General features: G+C 50.1%; 1 non-coding gene and 1 pseudogene across 1 annotated transcript; one reads left to right on the forward strand and one right to left on the reverse strand.

Moving 5' to 3' along the window:
• The first annotated feature begins 3,377 nt into the window (after positions 1–3,377).
• LOC132247819 (U2 spliceosomal RNA) lies at positions 3,378–3,578 on the forward strand (annotated as a pseudogene).
• A 14,036-nt stretch (positions 3,579–17,614) lies between these two features.
• On the reverse strand, positions 17,615–17,686 carry TRNAA-UGC (transfer RNA alanine (anticodon UGC)). The gene has a single exon. It is a non-coding gene; the product is annotated as a tRNA-Ala (tRNA).
• Positions 17,687–19,061: the final 1,375 nt, after the last annotated feature.

The raw sequence follows: 19,061 nt of genomic DNA on the forward strand, positions 1-19,061 counted from the left end.
CCTGGTGTGCGAGCTCTACCGCGGTTGCACCACAACCGTCCGCACCACTGACAGGGAAACCAAGGAGATCCCCATCCGGTCGGGAGTGAGACAGGGCTGTCCCCTCAGCCCCATCATATTCAACCTGGCCATGGAACCGCTCCTTTGAGCCGCGGCAGGCGGCCCTGGCGGGCTCGACTTCTACGGCCAGAAGTTGAGCGTCCTGGCCTACGCCGACGACCTCGTGCTCCTCGCCCCCGATGCCACCCAGCTGCAGCAGATGCTGGACGTGACGTCCGAGGCGGCCAGGTGGATGGGCCTGCGTTTTAACGTTGCCAAGTGCGCTTCCCTGCACATCGACGGGAAGCAGAAGAGCCGCGTCCTGGACTCCACCCTCACGATCCAGGGCCAGGCGATGCGGCACCTGCGTGACGGCGAGGCCTACTGCCACCTGGGGACACCCACCGGCCACCGGGCCAGGCAGATGCCGGAGGAGACCATCAACGGCATCGTGCAGGACGCACGCAAACTCGACTTGTCCCTGCTGGCCCCCTGGCAGAAGATCGACGCCGTGAACACTTTCCTCATCCCCCGCGTTGCGTTCGTCCTGAGAGGCTTGGCAGTCCCCAAGATCCCCCTCAAGAAGGCGGACACCGAGATCCGGTAGCTGCTGAAGAAGTGGCTGCACCTGCCGCTGAGGGCCAGCAACGAGGTCCTGCACATCCCCTACTGGCAGGGGGGTGCCAACGTGCCCCGCATGGGAGACCTCGGTGACATTGCCATGGTCACCCACGCCTTCTGCCTCCTGACCTGCCTGGACACGACGGTAAGTGTCATCGCCACCAGCACCCTGGAGGAGACCTCCTGCAAGAGGATCAGCAGGCAACCCACCGGACGTGACCTGGCCACCTTCCTGAGCGGCTCGCTGGAGGGCGAGTTCAGCCGAGACGGCGGGGATTTTGCCTCGCTGTGGAGCCGAGCCCGCAACGCCATGCGCCGCCTCGGGAAGCGCATCAGCTGCGCCTGGACCTGGACCGAGGAACGCAGGGAGCTGGCAGTCTCCCTGCAGCCAGCCCCGCACGCCGACTCCGTGACCGTGACGCCCCGCACGAGGACCTTCCTGGAGAGGTTCCTGAAGGACGCCGTCCGCAACAAATATGCCGGCGACCTGAGGGCCAAACCCCACCAGGGCAAGGTCTTCGGCGTCACCTCGAAGTGGGACGCCAGCAACCACTTCATGCCTAGCGGGAACTTCACGTGCTTCGCGGACTGTCGCTTCCTCCACTGCGCCCGCCTCAACTGCCTGCCTCTCAACGGGGCCGTCCACTTTGGCCACCGGGACAAGAGGTGCCGACGGTGCGGCTACGCGGCCGAGACCCTCCCCCACGTGCTGCGCAGCTGCAAGCTGCACGCCAGGGCCTGGCAGCTCCACCACAACGCCATCCAGGACCGTCCGGTGAGGGCCATCCCGGCCGCCGCGGGGCAGGTCTCCATCAACCGCACCGTCCCGGGCTGCTAGAGCCAGATGCGCCCCGACATAGTGATCACCGACGAGGAGGTCAAGAAGATCGTCATCGTGGACGTCACCATCCCGTTCCAGAACCGGCGCCAAGCCTTCACAGACGCCCGGGCTCGCAAGCGGGAGAAGTACGCCCCGCTGGCCGACACCTTGAGGGGCCACGGCTACGACGTGACGGTCGACGTCCTCATCGTGGGAACGCTCAGAGCCTGGGACCCCAGTAACAAGAGCGTCCTGCGTGCCTGCCGCGTCTCCTGCCGTTACACCAAGCTGATGCGCTGCGTCATGGTGTCCGACACCATCCGGTGGTCCCGCGACATTTAGGTGGAGCACATCACAGCCCACCACCAGTACACGGATCCCACCAGGAGAACAGCCACCGGACCGGACTCAGAGGGGACCGCCTGAACACCCTCCCACTCTGCACCAGACAGACCTTCACTTCAACGGACAACGACCCTGCGCCAACCGAGGAGGACCCCCGCGATAGACTATATCTAGACTGAGACACTTTTTCCTTGGACCACTTCTTCCACCATTGCGGACCATTGTCACGGGTATGTGTGTTTCTATCTTCTTTTTCTCTCAGCGTTGCGAAACGCCCCCCTCCCCTTCCCCACTCCCCTCTCCCCTGGGCTTAGTTGGCTAACTTTGTATCGCATGTAACTTAGTTGCGTTCCCCACCTCACCCCCATCCTTCTATTGTTAGTGCCTCGCCCGGGCGCTCTGTATTTCCCTACCGGCTTTGTCATCTTTTTTTTGGATTTACCATCCTTAACATCTACTAATAAAAGTCTGTTCTTATCAGTTTGAGAACTGATACGTCCTCGATGTGAGGCCTGTAGAAGGCCATGATCAGAGCACCGGGGAAGACGGAGGGGACAGCGGTGCAGAGAGAGATGGCAGCTACGAAGGCGAGGCCCAATATGCAGATCGGGATGCAGATTGGTATGCAAATGACGGCGGAGATGAGAGCTGAGGAGGATAGAGTTCAGGAGCAGCGGTGGCGATGGGGAAACCAGATCGGCGGAAGGGACAACGACAACAGAGTTGATGAGCGAATGGCGGAGGAGGAGGAAGGGTGGACGCGTGTGCAACGGAAAGGGAAGGCCCAAGTGGGAGCGGGGGGGCAGAAGACCCCTGAAGAGAGAGGAGCATCGCTGGTGGCACCAAGTCGTCGGGAGACCCTGGGGCAAGAGAAGGAGGCGGTAGGAGTGGTGGATCCTGAAGAGGAAGAAAATGGATGGTGAAGGTAAGCCTTGTCCTTGAGGGATATAAGAGAAACAAGACTCTGCGGCGTGGAGACTTTATGGCCAAGGTCCATTTGAAGACCCTCAAAGTAAATCCGAGGGACTTGCACTGCGTGGTGGCCTTTGACAACAGGAAGGTCTGGAACGTGACTTTTGAGACTGAGAAATGTTATGCTGCCTTTTGCAAGGCGCATGAGGAGGCCTTGGACAGAGGGGAGCTGGAGGGGTTGGTGTTTGATATGGGGCAGAAGGCACGGGAGAGAGTGCTATATATTAAGATGTTTACAGACATGGCGCAGAAGGACGACGTGAGAAGATGGTTGGAGCAGAGGGTGGAGAGTGTGACGTTTGTAGAAAAAGAATGTGATCGGTGGGGGGTTTGGACGGGGGCATGGAGGGCGGAAGCGGTGCTCCATGAGGTGGTGGGGAGCCCTGGGGCGGTTAAGCACTTGGCTTCAGCGGTGCAAGTTGGGCCGTGTAGGGGATATGTGGTGTATCACGACCAGCCCAAGCTGTGCAATAGGTGCGGGCAGCAGGGGCACATACAGCAGATGGTTCCCCACCCCACCCCCATCCTTATATTGTTAGTCCCTCGCCCGGGTGCTCTGTATTTCCCTATCGGCTTTGTCATCTTTTTTTTGGATTTACAATCCTTAACATCTACTAATAAAAGTCAATCTGTTCTTATCAGTTTAATATCTGATATGTCCTCGATGTGAGGACTTTATATTAAATGGATTTTTGGAACTGGGAGATGGACTCGGAGCTTGCTCCATCCACTCCACGCATCGGCCTGGTATTGCAGTGCCTCCAGGAGCGGTGCACCTCCCCTCGGGGAGAACTTGCTGCTGTCAAAAAGTAGATCTTGTCGCTTCTTCAGAGACATCTGCGGGGGCTGGTGCTGGGCAGGGACCCCCGGCAGTCTGGCAGGTTTTGCAGAATAATGCTGCTTCACGTTGTACTCCTTGCAGACAGCTACTTTCTCTTGGCAAATCAGACACAGGATGTTCCCGTTTTGTTCAATAACAAAAAAATCAGTGGTCCAACTATCTTTGGAAACTTGACATTCAGCAGCAATTTTTCGTTTCCTCTCACTCAACATTTTTGGAGCGTAGCATAGGCCCTGTAGCTAATAGAGCCAAAATTAATTTTAGTCATAGAAAAACTAGTTTGGCAGAGACAGGTGAAGTTAAAAACAACTCACCAGTTCAAGATCACCATTTGATTACTATATAATAATATTGTGGTATCAATATGGACCCTCACCCATCACGTATACTCATAATGTGGAAGGTACAGCCTGACACGTGCAGGTGCTGCCATCATATGCCAAGTGCAACCTCAAATGCCGACGGGGAGTCAGGGCAGGACTAGGACCTTTGTCTCCTGGTGCCAGTCCCAGTGTCTCTGTCTCATGGCTGGGGCAGCCAGCCATTACTGGGTTTGGGTCCCATATGGGCAGCGCTGTCAGCTAGCACCACAGCCAGCCAGTTGTTATAACCCAAGACAAACACCCCTTTACACCCTCTGTCCTGGGCCAGAGAGACCCTGCCTGTGCAGCCCTCCTGCAACGTTCATGGGAGCTGCTGGTTTATTTCATAGAGTTTATTTCATAGACATTTGGGCTGGAAGGGACCCCGGAGGATCACCGAGTTTGTGACCGTTCGATCTTGTCATCCCTTGGGGCGCTCTGGTGAACAGATGTCCCCCCGGATCCTGATGAGCACCCCTGATAAATTTATAGGTGGCCACCAGATCACCCCTGACCCTGCACTTTTCAAGGCTGAAGAGCCCCATGGCTCTCAGCCTCTCATCACAAGGTCTGTTTTCCTGACCTATGATCATGCGCATGGCTCTCCTCTGCACCCTCTCAAGCTTCTCCACATCCTTTTTGAATTGTGGTGCCCAAAGCTGGATGCAGTACTCCAGCTGCGGCCTCACCAAGGCCAAGTACAAGCGGAGAATGATGTCCCGGGGTTTGCTTGAGAAGCATCTGTGGATGCAAGCCAGCGTTTTGCTCACTTTACTAGCCGCAGCATCACACTGAAGGCTCATGTTCATCTTGTGGTCAACCGTGACCCCCAAGTCCCTTTCATCTGTAGTGCTAACCAGCGTACCATTACCGAGCCTATAAGCATGCTGCAGGTTTTTCTGCATCCCATAAGCATGCCGCGTCCTATAAACATGCCCCTCACCCGCACGGCCCTGCTCACAATGGTGACCACACACACAGCCCCAGCGCTGCGAGCCCAGAGCGCGGGATCTGGCAGCAAGCCAGGACACGCGTCACAGGATCCCGCCTGCCGAGGACCCCCGACCCTGCCCTGTCGACTGCCTGCGCCAGGTGCCGCGCCCCGTTCCCGCTGAGCCTGGTCCCAGGAGGCGACCCGGATGCCAGGGGCAAAGGAGCGGAGCCAAAGGAGACATAGCAGGCACTTGGTGAGCTGCATGGCGGCCCGTGGGCCGTATGTTGGACAAGCCTGGGTTAGAGGGTCTTGCCCCTCCGCTCACAATCAGACCGACTCCATATTTGGGCTCACAAAGAAATTTGACCCCATGGTCAGATTGGTATGGGCTGGGGGGGCGAGGGGGCTGCCTTCCTCTGTGGGGGCATGGAGATCTACCCAAGATCTTTCGAGTGACTATTAACAACATTTTGCAGAAGCAGGACGTTGGCTGCCACGTTCCCCATGTGTTACCACCTGTGGCAGGTTAGGGCCTTAAGGCTTGTGTGGTGTCAGGGTTGGGGGTAGTTTTACTGAGAGGTTGCATTATGGATCTGCATAGGGTGGCTCAGATAAGGACGATTCGCCGCAGGCAGGGGGTTGGACTAGGTCACCTCTGGAGATCCCTCCTAGCCCGAGTTCTGTTCTGCGAAATTCAGGCAGGGTCACTACGCGTTCTGCCAGACTGTGCCAAACTGGACAGGTTTAAAATGCGACCTGAGGAAGGGCACTTGGGCTAAGAAAAGACTGTCCAAAACCCCAAGGCTGAATCGATTCAACCTTCGCAGATTAGGCTGAACCAATAAGCACGTGAACAGACGTTCATTTTGATTCTGGAAATGCAGCCATATGTCTGCAGTGCTCAGGCCAGAAACCGGGGGAAGCTACAGCATGTTTCCCTGCCTGGCTGGAGCAGACAGCCTGCACAAGGCTAGCCCTCTCACCCTGGGGGGTAGGGGAGTGCAGGGGGGGTTGAGTTTGAATTTGGAGTGGAACTGGGACAGAAGTTGAGTAAACCAATTTCACCTAAATAAATTAAGTCTGATATTACATTCATCCAGGTTTATCTTAAACCAGTTTTGGCCATTTTGAAAGCAGTTTATGTACACTGAACTGCTGTTGTGTTACAGATCTGAACTGGTTTCCAATCACTTATACTGGTTTATGTGCAACTTGTCCTTAGCCTTGATGACCAAAGGCTTGTCCAACACATCTGTCAACTATGCACTGGTCAAACAAAAGACATCACAGAAATCCTTGACTTTTTAAAATGAAACTCTGGGTTTTAAAAATTTGGGAGGAGGTGTACATGTCAGGTAGAGTCTCTAGCATGAGAGCTGCATGGCGTGGACTCGAAACAATAGCCTTACAAATGCCAGCTGTGAACACACGAAGCATACAATATGGGATAGGTTTTTACCCCTGTAACAGAACGGGCCTTCAGCTCTAGACAGACACGGTTCTGTGGGTGGATGTGATATCTTAAGCTATCAATTTAGTTGTTCTAATAAAAGATATGACTTCCACCCAAACAACCGTGTCTGCCTGCGGCCTTAGATCAACATGGTTACAGCCAACAACCCTTCAAATCTAGTTTCTCAACATGGGCCAACTTATAGCAAGTTTGACTACTTTATTTACCCAGGTAACTGTCTCGGACAGCCGGAACCGACTCGAGGTGATATACAAATTGCTTGGTTGTTTGGGCGGGCTGGTGAATGGAGAGGCAGACAAAGCGTATTGGTTGCAAAAAACTTTACTTACGCCGCTAGTAGCCGCGACGCAGGTGGTCCGGTCGCTTAAACAACTCCACTAGTTGCTCCAGCTGGCAAGGCTCAGGCCAGCGAATCCGTCCACAAATTAAGCCGGCAGGGAAAGGGTACGTCGAAGGATTGCGCTCGGCGACGGGGAGAAGAATCGATAGGTGATCAGGCTATCGATCAGCTCAGCCGCAAGTCAGATATCTTTAGAGGCACTCTGCAGCGTGCTCAAAGTTCTCCGACTTGGGCGGAAGTCGCACAACATTTTACACGGCTAACAAGCCAATCGCTAGCTGCCACGTAGGAATAATTTAGAACTGGCCAATAGTGGGACACAAATTTGCATGCGAATGGCGGGAACTCTCTTGCACCGGGGTTTTCTGTTGTAGCAGAAAACTTTTGCTGTGCAAGAGACTCTCATGTGGCGGGAAAATTCCATCGTGTCGAGGCACCAAAATCATTGGGTTGTGACATGCCCCCTTGCCGACGGCACAACTGGAATTTTAGACACATGAGCACGTTATAAGGAATTTTTGTTTCAGGATTCACTGACCTGACGGAGCTTAAGCAACCAACATGTATATATATAAACAAACAATTTTACAGACCGGTCTTTTTAACAAACTATATAATACAATAACATAACATATAACAACAACTATTAGTCATCATCTGATTGGAGAACATCTGTTTGGGACTCCCCTCGTTTATTAGTCAGTGGAATACAGCTCATAACTAAGTACTGGTCGCGAAACGTCCGTCTTCTCCCATAGCAGACAATGCCAATTAAAATACTTCCAAGTATTAGAAGGATAATTCCACCCACTACACTAGCGATGATGGTATCCCACTTGCGTTCCTGTATTATTGTTAGGGTGAATGCTGATGCTAAACCCGTAACGCTATTAGTTAAAGGATACCACGAAACCGTGGGTGATCGTGATGGTGATGGTAGTGATGGTGGAGAGATCTAATACGTGAATAGTTTTTTGATCGCTTCCTTGACCAAGGGAATTTGTCACCCCACAAATGTAAGTCCCGCCATGATTGTAGGTTAGTGAGCTATTGAAATGAAGGGTATTGTTTACAACCAGTAAGCCTTTAGGCCATCGTCCATCTATTCTGGCCCAGGTAAACTTTATAGGCGGCGGGTTAGAATTAGCATTGCACTTAAGTTGAACATTTCTTTGTCTAACAAGCCAATTTCTATTATAGCCAGTTATTGACACTTCAGGAACATATTGGAAGTCTAGTACGTGAGAATACCTTATTTCCCTGTCCAAAGCTGGGTGTTTCACAATACAAGTTATACGCCTTCCCCTCGCAAATTTAGTGGGAATGATCTTATATCAGCTTATAACTGTTACTGTTCTATTTGGAAAGAAAATTAAACTATTCTCTATTTTACCAAAATCTCTTTCCCAACTTATATTTGCAGCGGGTTTCCCAGTGGCTGCTGTACAGATAGCTGCCACTGTCTAATTTTTACCATCTATTAACGGAGTTGGTTCCTTTGTAAAACTCACAGTGGGTTCAACAATTACAGTTATAGTTGTTAATGACTCTGCATTTCTTTGCATTTATATGTTCCTTCATCATAGAAACTCACATTTAGGTTGATTTTTATATCATTGAACAAAGAGGTTTTAAATGACACTCTTTCAGGGTACTCTTTTTGAGTAGAAAACCCATATTCAGGATGATGCACAACAATAGTTTGCGCACTTTTCTCATGCAATTTTTCCAACGAAATTTGTATTATGGTTTCATTCATGTCAATTATACAACACCATTCACGACCGAATCAAGGACATGTCAGAAGACATACGCGAACAAGTAGTGGAGCAAGTCAAGAAAAGTCTGGTAAAATTGGCTTGCAGTTGGATGAATCAACTGATGTCTCAAATTGCGCACAACTTCTCGTTTTTTGCTCGATATGTGCATGAGAATCATGTCAAAGAAAAATTTCTCTTTTGTGAACTGCTGAAAGAAACAACGAAGGCTATGATGAATGAATTTTTTCCTTTTTTCCAGCCTTCCCTAGGACCTTGTAGGAGCTATTTGTACTGATGGTGCTCCTGCTATGTTGGGGAAATATTCAGAGTTCACCGCTCTCGTCAAAAAGGTGAATCCAAATGTGATCTCTAGTTATTGCATCCTCCTCCCTCTTATTTGAAAGACGTGCTGGATGTTGTCATCCAGGCTGTCAACTTGATCAGAGCAAGGGCATTGAATCACTGCATGTTCAAAGTGCTGTGCGAAGGAAGCGGTTGGGTCTGAACACACTGTACTTCTGCTTCACACAGAAGTACGCTGGTTATCCAGACAAAAAGTTCTGACAAGAGTTTTTGAACTTTGAGATTGAATTGAAATGTTTCTGCATGAAAACGGGTCAATTCTGCTTCAGTGTTTCATAGGTCCGAACTTTGCGGGTTGTTTGCCATCCCTCGCAGATGTGTTCACAATTCTAAACTCATTGAACATTTCAGTCCAAACTCGTTGAACATTTCAGTCCCAGGTGAAGAAGTGACTATCTAGGAGGACAAAAAAGTCAAATCCTTTCAAGACATTCCCCAAGAACCAATTATACAAGGCGTGCTGAATGCACAGCAGTTAGGACAAAACATCTTAGAGACATTTGTTGCTGATCGACTTGTGCATAAAGCTGTCATCGTACGTGCACCAATCTCAAAGTTAAAAACTCTTGCTTCCAGTACATTTAGCAACAGAAAAACACAAAACAACAGACCGCAGTCATCAGAGCTGATCGTGAACTTTTCAGACGCCTGCTTGTATCTATGGATGTCGATAACCTCCTGAGGCAAGAACTCTCTACTGTACTGCTATCGCTGGCTACAGCAAATGGAAACTTGAGACCAGCAAACAAAGCTTAACTACTCTCCATTTTGGAAGAAATATTTCATAGCCAAGTTTGAAAGAAGCCCTGACTCCAACATGTGTAGTGATTGGTGCTGTGGCTGTGGCTCAGGCCATGGGAAAACCCAAGGATGCAATGACTTTTGGAGGCCATGCGGATGCTTTTGCAGTGAATATCGTGTCCAAGTTCAAGGAACCTTGCAGCAGGGTAGATGTTGTGTTCGACTGCTACAAAGACCCACTGATCAAGGATGTTACTAGAAAGCACTGAATTGGGAAAGGAAGGAAATAAGAATTGGAATTATCAGAGGGACGTCATGTTGCCTGTGCAATGGAGAACAGTGATTGAATCCAAGGAAAGCAAGGCATGCAAACACTTGTTAGGTTCCTCGAAAGGGAACTCTTACAGCAAACATTACATGGTGACAAAGAACTAACAGTCAGTGGTGGTAACGATGGTTACACTGCCTCCTCAACTGCAAGAAACATGGCCCACCTCCACTCCGCACAAGAGGCGGCAGGCATCCACGTGATCTTGCTTCTTTCTGAAGCAAAGTCAGAAAGATATAACACAGTCATTGTCACAATGTGGTAGCTCTATCCAAATAAAGTTTCTGCTGACCTGACCCAAAAGTTTGCTGCGTGTGTTTTCCACGACAACAAGCCGTGACACCGAAGTCCTATTGCTACTGATTGCATTCTGGCCTCGTCTCAGCAGTGAGCTGTGGATGAGAGCAAGCCCATCAAGAACTCAACAACACATTGCTGTGCACAAGGTGGAGTGCTGTGATGAACTAAGGGACGAACTGCTGGGTTTTCATGCCATCGCGGGGTATGATACCACAAGCTAACTTGCAGGAATTTCTAAAAAGTTTGCTTGGAAGATCTGCGAAACTCCTCATCTCCTGTCTCAGTTTGAAGTACCTCACACACCAGATGCCCAAGCACTGGCCATTAGACTCAAGGCCCCCCATGGAGGATGCCTGCGCTTAATTTTCGCTCATTTTTTGATGTAAGTAAGAATAATTTTTCTGTTGTGAAGAGCTCAGAAAGATCAATCACCACAGACAGGACAGAGCTGATTTTAATAGTACAGATACCCATTTGAAACCTCTAGTTTTCTCTTGTGAATTGGGTTTGCTGCGGTCCCTGATTGAGAATCAAGTTCTAGACCAGCGGTTCTGAACCGGGTTCAATGTACCCCCAGGGGGTACATGAAGCCTCATCAGGGGTATGTGAGATATATTTCATTCACCATCTAACATAGGTTGAAGGGCCTAAAAAAAGTCTTGACAATTTGAAATTGCTGGGGCTTTAGTGCCGTTAAAATGCACACGCGCATGGACACCAGATATCCTACTCCTGCTCCATGCCTCAACCTTGCACCAGAAACGTTGCTCCAAACACCTGTCACTCAGTCGTGTAGAGTCAAGTCTTTGAACATAGCTGTGTGTTCACAGTTGTTGTATTTCCATTTGAGTTTTTTACGTCAGTTTTTTTATGCACGTGGCGGTTCCACGCAAGTAACAGTATACATCTGCTTTTTCCTTTCATTTTGGTAAGTACCCATGTTCAATTTTACATTATTACCAACCTATGATGTATTTTTAAGGGTTTTTTTACTTTTCACTATTTTTCAAGGATTGAATTCTTGCTTCGTCCATCAATTTATCATGTCAAAGAAGTGTTATTACTAGGATTCGCGTGTGCAGTTTGGCTTTACCTGTATGCTTGATACAGATCATTTGCAAAAGCCACAATGTTTCCTTTGCTCAAAAGGTACTTTGCAACGGATATATGAAGCCATCTAAACTTAAAGAGCACCTTCAGACTGTTCACCCTGAAAATACTCAATAACCAGAAGCTTTATTAAATATCAAGCGATCACAATTTGAAACGAGCGCACTCTCTGATCATAGATTTACTCCCCAGAAGCCAGCGCTGGAGGCAAGTTATCGCATGGCATTGACAGCCACAGAAAAAAAAGCTGCATACCAACGCAGAGACCCTGGTGAAACCGTGCCATGGAAATGGCCGAGCTGATGTGTGGTAAAGATGCACAACTAAAAATAGCACAGATCCCCCATACAACACCATTCACGACCGAATCAAGGACATGTCAGAGGACATACGCAAACAAGTAGTGGAGCAAGTCAAGGAAAGTCTGGTAAAACTGGCTTGCAGTTGGATGAATCAACTGCCTCAAAATGCGCACAGCTTCTCATTTTTGCTCGATGTGTGCATGAGAATCATGTCAAAGAAGAATTTCTCTTTTGTGAACTCCTGAAAGAAACAACCAAGGCAGCAGACATTATGGCTACGATGAATGATTTTTTTCTTTTTTTCCAGCCTTTCCTAGGACCTTGTAGGAGCTATTTGTACTGATGGTGCTCCTGCTATGTTGGGGAAATATTCAGAGTTTACTGCTCTCGTCAAAAAGGTGAATCCAAATGTGATCTCTAGTCATTGTATTCTTCATCAACATGCTTTGGCATCAAAAACTCCTCCCTCTTATTTGATAGACCCAGGCCGCCAACTTGATCAGAGCAAGGGCATTGAAACACTGTATGTTCAAAGCGCTGTGCGAAGGAAGAGGTTGGGTCTGAACACGCTGTACTTCTGCTTCACACAGAAGTACGCTGGTTATCCAGACAAAAAGTTCTCACAAGAGTATTTGAACTTTGAGATTAATTGAAATGTTTCTGCATGAAAATGGATTAATTCTGCTTCAGTGTTTTATAGGTCCGAACTTTGCGGGTTGTTTGCCATCCCTCGCAGGTGTGTTCACAATTCTAAACTCATTGAACATTTCAGTCCAAACTCGTTGAACATTTCAGTCCAAGGTGGAGAAGTGACTATCTTGGAGGACAAAAAAGTCAAATGCTTTCAAGAGAAGTTGGCTCTCTGGGGAAGAGGGAATTCCAGTAACTTGGCCAATTTTCCTCTCTTCGATGAAATCACTTTAGATCCAGTGCATCCAGGGGACCATGAGTCCGTGAGAGTATTATTAGGTAGACAACGTTCTTTGGGTGAATCTGATCTTTTGTCAGACCAACTTAAATAGTTGGAAAAAAAATTTTAAGCCAGCTTTTGGGTTCAAAAACCATTTGTCGGGCTGAGGAAGTTTCAGCAATTGGCGTGTGCTCTTCCTGGATGGAACGAAGACCAACACGAGTACAACCTACACCCCGAGAGTATTATTACGCATCTTGAAAATCTGAAAGTCACCACAGAAGGAATTATCACAACTGTTCCGGTAGCTGACATTTGGCTAAGGAGCCTTTTTACCGCTTATCTTGAACAAATCAGTGATGCCGACCTGGCAAAAGATCTGCTACTTGATTTGCGCAATAATCAGAAACTTCGTGTCGATTTTGAATCAATGAAATTGGATCGATTGTGGTGCAGACTTGGGGAGGCATATCCCACTGGGACCAAGCGAGCTTACCAAGTTCTAGCGCCGTTTGTCACAACCCATCTCTGCGAGTCGGGGTTTTCAGTGCTTTTTGCAAAAACCAAAGCGAGGAACAAACTGAAAGCTGAACATGACGTGCGTGTGGCGCTCTCGAAAATGTCGCCTAGAATTAAAATGTTGGTTGATAGTAAGCAGCAGCACTGTTTGCACTAATAAGTTTGGGCACGTTTTGCCATTTGACACCAAGTGGTGTTTTTTTGCACTTTTTAAGTTCATTGAATAAATTAACCTTGTTTAAAATGAAGAAGTCTTTGTATGAGTATCTTGCTGTTTTTATAATACCCGAGTACACAGTTTGACGTAAAAATTAATTTCCCATTGAAAGGGGGTACGTGAAGTCTCACTCGGAGACCAAGGGGTACGTCAACTGAAGAAGGTTCAGAACCGCCGTCCTAGACCCTTGTGTCAGATCATGGCAAACCCTGCTGCCTTCTTTGGAGTAATCACTAAAACCGTTTTTTTTCGCTTCGATACCCACATTAGTGATTGCTGTCTAGGTCTTCATGGCCCAATACCTACTGCAGCCTCCTCATTTCTGGCATTCAAGCTTTGTTGCTTGGGTAACCCTGACCGTAGTCTCTCTCCCTACAGGCTTCGCACTGCTTCCCCGTTACACCTGATACAAGCTTGCAGTCATTATCTCGAAGGCATTTATCATCTAAGTCCTCTGGTCGTACTAGCCCCTCGCACTACCGAGAACGCCGCTCTCCATCGCCCATCCCCCACAGAGTCACTTTTCTCCTGGCTGCTCTTTATTCCTCTACAGCTCGGCGCGGGGAAACAGGACGTTCTGGCCCCTGTCTGGTTTAGATACAACTTCCAGTTCACATTTTGAAAAGAAATGCTTAAAAATAGTGAATAAATAAATCAACCCTTTCAGAGCGTATACGCTGGTTATCCAGACAAAAAGTTCTCACAAGAGTATTTGAACTTTGAGATTAATTGAAATGTTTCTGCATGAAAATGGATCAATTCTGCTTCAGTGTTTCATAGGTCCGAACTTTGTGGGTCATTTGCCATCCCTCGCAGATGTGTTCACAATTCTAAACTCGTTGAACATTTCAGTCCAAACTCGTTGAACATTTCACTCCCAGGTGAAGAAGTACTATCTGGGAGGACAAAGAAGTTAAATTGACTTGCATGTGGTGCTCTCGAAAATGTCGCCTAGAATTAAAATGTTGGTTGATAGTAAGCAGCAGCACTGTTTGCACTAATAAGTTTGGGCATGTTTTGCCATTTGACACCAATCGTGTTTTTTTGCACTTTTTATGTGCATTGAATAAATGAACCTTGTTTAAAACAAAGAAGTCTTTGTATGAGTATCTTGCTGTTTTGAAAAGAAATGCTTAAAAATAGTGAATAAATAAATAAAAATCAACCCTCTCAGAGCGTAAGGTACTATCTGTGATTTGCCTCGTGGTATGGCCTCAAGTTCCTCATTGATAGCAATGCCTCGTGTTAGAGGCCGTACGCTGAAGCCATGGCTCCTTCCCTTAAAAGCAGCTTTCCCCCGAGCAGCGCACAAGCAAAACAGTGCCTGTGCGCGGGGTACACTGGCACGCACATTTTGGAGCGGGCGGTTATGAGTCAAGGGGGTCTCTTTCAAATCATGGAAGAGCAAATCTTGACTATAACAAACTCAGCATAACGGCAATGTTTAGAGTAAAGAGTTTAATCCACGAATTAACTGCAGCGGTGACTAAGGAAAGCGCCCTCCGCACAGCCGCGCTGCCGCAGCAGGGCTGGGGGACGCGCAGGTGCTGGGGAAACACCTCGTCACTGCTCCTGGAGGCCTGAGCCCATCTCGAGCCGAGGGCCCCGGAGCCGCCGGGCCGCAGCCCAAACACCCGCCCACAACCAGCTTCCCCGGCCGCGTGGCGCGTTATGGCGGCTACAGTCGTATTTAAAACCTCTCAGCCAAGACGGGCGTCCACCGCACCCAATCGGCTGCCGGCCCGCGCAGCGTCTCCCAGCCAATGAACGGCGGCATGGAAAGATTAAGCTCCCGCCCCTTCTCTGGCCCCGCCCCCGCCCTGCCGGCCCGGGGGGCGTGGCTTGGCCGAAGGTGCGCCTGCGCCGTGCGCGGGACACGCAGTGCAGGAGCGGCCGCGGAGGAGCGCGGAGCTCCGCCCCAGGGGGCGTGGCCTAGGCGGGGTGCGCGGGACCCGCTGCGCGGGCGCGGAGGAGCGCGGCGCTGCGGCCGGGGGCAGCGGCGGGGGAGGCGCAGCTCCGCTCCGGGCTCGGGCAGGGGCTCGAGATGCGCCCGGGGAGGCAGCGCGGAGCCGCCCGCCCGCCCACACGGCGCTGCACGTGCCCCGAGCCGGCATGCGGGAGCCCCGGGGCCGCCTGCTCCTTCCCTCCCCACCCCGGCCCCAGAACAGCCGCGGACCCGCCTTCTCCGCGCCTCCTGGGTGCTTAGTGCTACCTTTTACACGTGGCTATTCACTAATTACCGTAGGTTTACATAGTGCTAATTAACGCTCATGTTGCTTACTAGTCTAATTATTTCTCATTCTAGCGGTGCATGATCATCATGACGTTAATAAGATGATTTTTAAATTTATTATCATGACATGAATGAAATGATTTTTAAACTCCGTTGGGCGTGCACAACGCGCTCTGCACATCCAGCTTCTTTTAAACCAGTTGCGTGGGCGCTAGAAACCCTGGGCTGGGCATCAGCTAATCGCTATTATTGCGGTACTGCTACGTCATAATTATTCTTGATATAGTATTGTAATTACTGTGACTGGCTATGTAGTACTCCTGTTTTTGAGAGCCGGTGTGTTTTCTGCTGCACTCGATGGAGGTGAATGACTTTTCTTTTCCCCTCCCCTTTTCTTCAGTTAACTCTGAGTCTGGGTCACCCGCTGCAATTCGCCCTCCGTGCATTTCTTGGTTGTGTCGGGGGTGAGATTTTGGGGAGGTAAAAATCCTTTTAAAAATAAATAAATCAATCTCTGGCTGCTTTTCTGGGGGCTGGGGGTGCATAGTGAAGGTTCAGGGGTGCTCATCAGGGAGAAGCCCAAAGCTGCCTGCGGGGCCCCGGCTCCTCCATCCCGCCCACCAGGCTGAAGGTGGTTGCTTATTCCCAGTTCCTTTTTCAAAGCTAATCTAGACCCAATCAAAGCTTGTTGTTAATGAATTACACATCTTAAATAGAATTTCATTACATATTTGCTAATAAATAAAATAATATTCTGTTTCAAACATAGAGCCCTAAATAAAGGTCAGATTAGGATGGGATTATGGGGCAAAATACTTCTTGGGCCACCCCAAACAGCCTGTTGGCGCCATAGGGGACTGTCCCGAAGCACCTTGACCACAGCGTTGCCCGGCCCAAAGTGCGGCTTGGCCGTGCTGGCTGCCAGCTGACACCCCCCGCCCCTGTACTAATATATGGGCATGAGTTAGGAACTAGTTTTTGGGCTGGGATTATAGCCAGAAATCCTTCTTGGGCCACCCCATGACAGACCTGTGTGCCATCGGGGACTCTGCTGGACGTCTCTCACCCGTCTTGCCCGACCCAGAACGCGGCTTGCCCGTGATAGACTGCGAACCGACAGCGTGCCAGCTTCTGTGCTGAGTATATGGACCCACATAAGGACCTGGATTTAGGGCTGGGATCACAGCTAGAAATCCTTCTTGGGCCAGCCCACGCCATGCCTCTGTGGCACATGGGACTCTCCTGGTTATCTCTGCAGAGTCCTGCCCGTCCCAGGAAACGGTTTGGCTGTGCCAGGCTGCCAGCTGATCGTCCGCCCAGACGCCACCAACTACAGGGGCCTGAATAAAGAACTGGGATTTGGGCTGGGATCAGAGATGGAAATGCTTGTTGGGCCACCCCACGCTGTCACTCTGTGGTACCAGTGCACTCCCCTGGACATCCCTGACCACAGCTTGCCTGGCCCAACTCGTGGTTTGGCCCTGCCAGGATGCCAATGGACAGCTCCCCCCAGCCACGGTACTAAGTATGTGGGTTTGAGTAAGGAAGTGGCTCTTGGGCTGGGATTATGGTTGGAAATCTGTTTTGGGCCACCTCACAGCATGTCCCTGTTGCACCAGGGGACTCTCCTGGTCATCTCTGACCAGAGTCATAGTATCATAGTACTTGGGGGTGGAAGGGACCTAAGCAGCTCATCAGGTCTGACTCCCTCCCTCAGGCAGGAATGGGTGCCAGGATCATGTCACCCCAGCCAAATATCTACCCAGCCTCCTCTTGAAGACGCCCAAGGTAGGAGAGCACCACCTCCCTTGGGAGCCCATTGCAGAGCCTGGCAGCCCTAAGTGTAAAGTAATGTTTCCTGGTGTCCAGCCTGAGCATTTTCTCTAACAATTGGAGGGTGTTATTCTTAGTAACCCTGGGTGGTGCCTGGGGGGAACAGAGCTTCCCCCAATTCTCTCCAGTCCCCCCTGGGGAGTTTGTAAACTGCCACCAGATCCCCTCTCAGTCTTCTCTTGTGGAGGCTGAATAGGTTGAGACCTTCTAACCTGTCTCTGTAGGGCCTGCCCTGCTGCCCCATGAAAAGTGGAGATGCTGGGGATTGAACCCAGGACCTCATACATGCAAAGCATGCGCTCTACCACTGAGCTACATCCCCTTTGGCAGCCTCTGTTATCCCCTGGCTGTCTTGCCTGACTGAAGACACAGTTTGTCTGTGCCAGGCCCTGAGCTGACCGCCCCTGCAAATACTGCCCTAAGTATATGGGCTTGAATAAGGAACTGGGTTTTGGGCTGGATTGACGACAGGAAATCCTCTTTGGACCACCCCACACCATGCCTCTGGCACTGGATACTATCCCACACCCCCCAACCAGAGTCTTGCCTGGCCCAAAGTGCAGTTTTTGCGTGCCAAGCTGCCAACTGCCAGCCCCCCGCGCCCACTGTGCTAAGTACATGGACCCAAATAAGGACCTGGTTTTGGGCTGGGGTTACGGCTGGAAATACTGTTTGGGCCAGTTCCCCCATCCCCACTGTACTAAGTAGACAGGCTCAAGGAAGGAATTTCTCATGGGCTGGGATTAGAGATGGAAATCCTTCTTGGGCCACCCCACACCATGCCTCTATGGCACCGGGGGACTCTCCTGGACACCACTGCCCAGTCTGGCCTGGACCAGAGCGTGGTTTCTTCATACCAGGCTGCCAACTAACAGCCCCCCATTCCCATGGTACTAAGTATACACGCTTGACTAAGGACCCGGCATTTGGGCTGAGATTACAGACTGAATTGATGACCAGTGTCTTGCCTGGCCCAGATGGTGTGGGCTGGTCCAAAATGGATTTTCAGCCATGATCCCAGCCATTACCAGATTTGCCTGTCACTTTGGGGTGTGCTCATTTATTAGGGGTACATTTCTAGGGTCTTTGCAATTCTATCAATGTGCTGCTTGTGTTACCTGTGTTTCTGTACGGAGCTGTATCTCTGCCTTCTGCAAGTCCTCACCCCCAATGGAGCTATCTTGCAGGACTCTGTTTCAATGGGACTGGGTTCCTCCAGCCACTAAATCAGTCAAATGTGCATGTACGCGCACACACACACACACACACACACACCAGCCACTAAATCAGTCAAATGCACACACACACACACACACACACACACACACCAGCCACTAAATCAGTCAAATGCACACACACACACACACCAGCCACTAAATCAGTCAAATGCACACACACATGCACACACACACACATACACTCACATGACACGCCTGACCCGGCCGGGTTGATCAGCATGTACAGGCTGACACCTTCATGTGCCAGGAATCAGTTCATTAAGGGAACACTACACTGCAGTCAGACACCAGCACTCAGTGAACAGAATCCCTCTGAATGCGGCTGGGTGTCCAGCTGACACCCTCACGGGCCAGCTTTCAGTTCATTAGGGCACGCCTGAGCCAAACTGGGCCAATCAGCCTATACAAGCTGATCCCCTTATGTGTCTCAAACTCAGCACGTCCCAATCTTTTGCCCTA

This window comes from Alligator mississippiensis, chromosome 1, assembly GCF_030867095.1.
Source record: "Alligator mississippiensis isolate rAllMis1 chromosome 1, rAllMis1, whole genome shotgun sequence".
NCBI lineage: Eukaryota > Metazoa > Chordata > Crocodylia > Alligatoridae > Alligator > Alligator mississippiensis.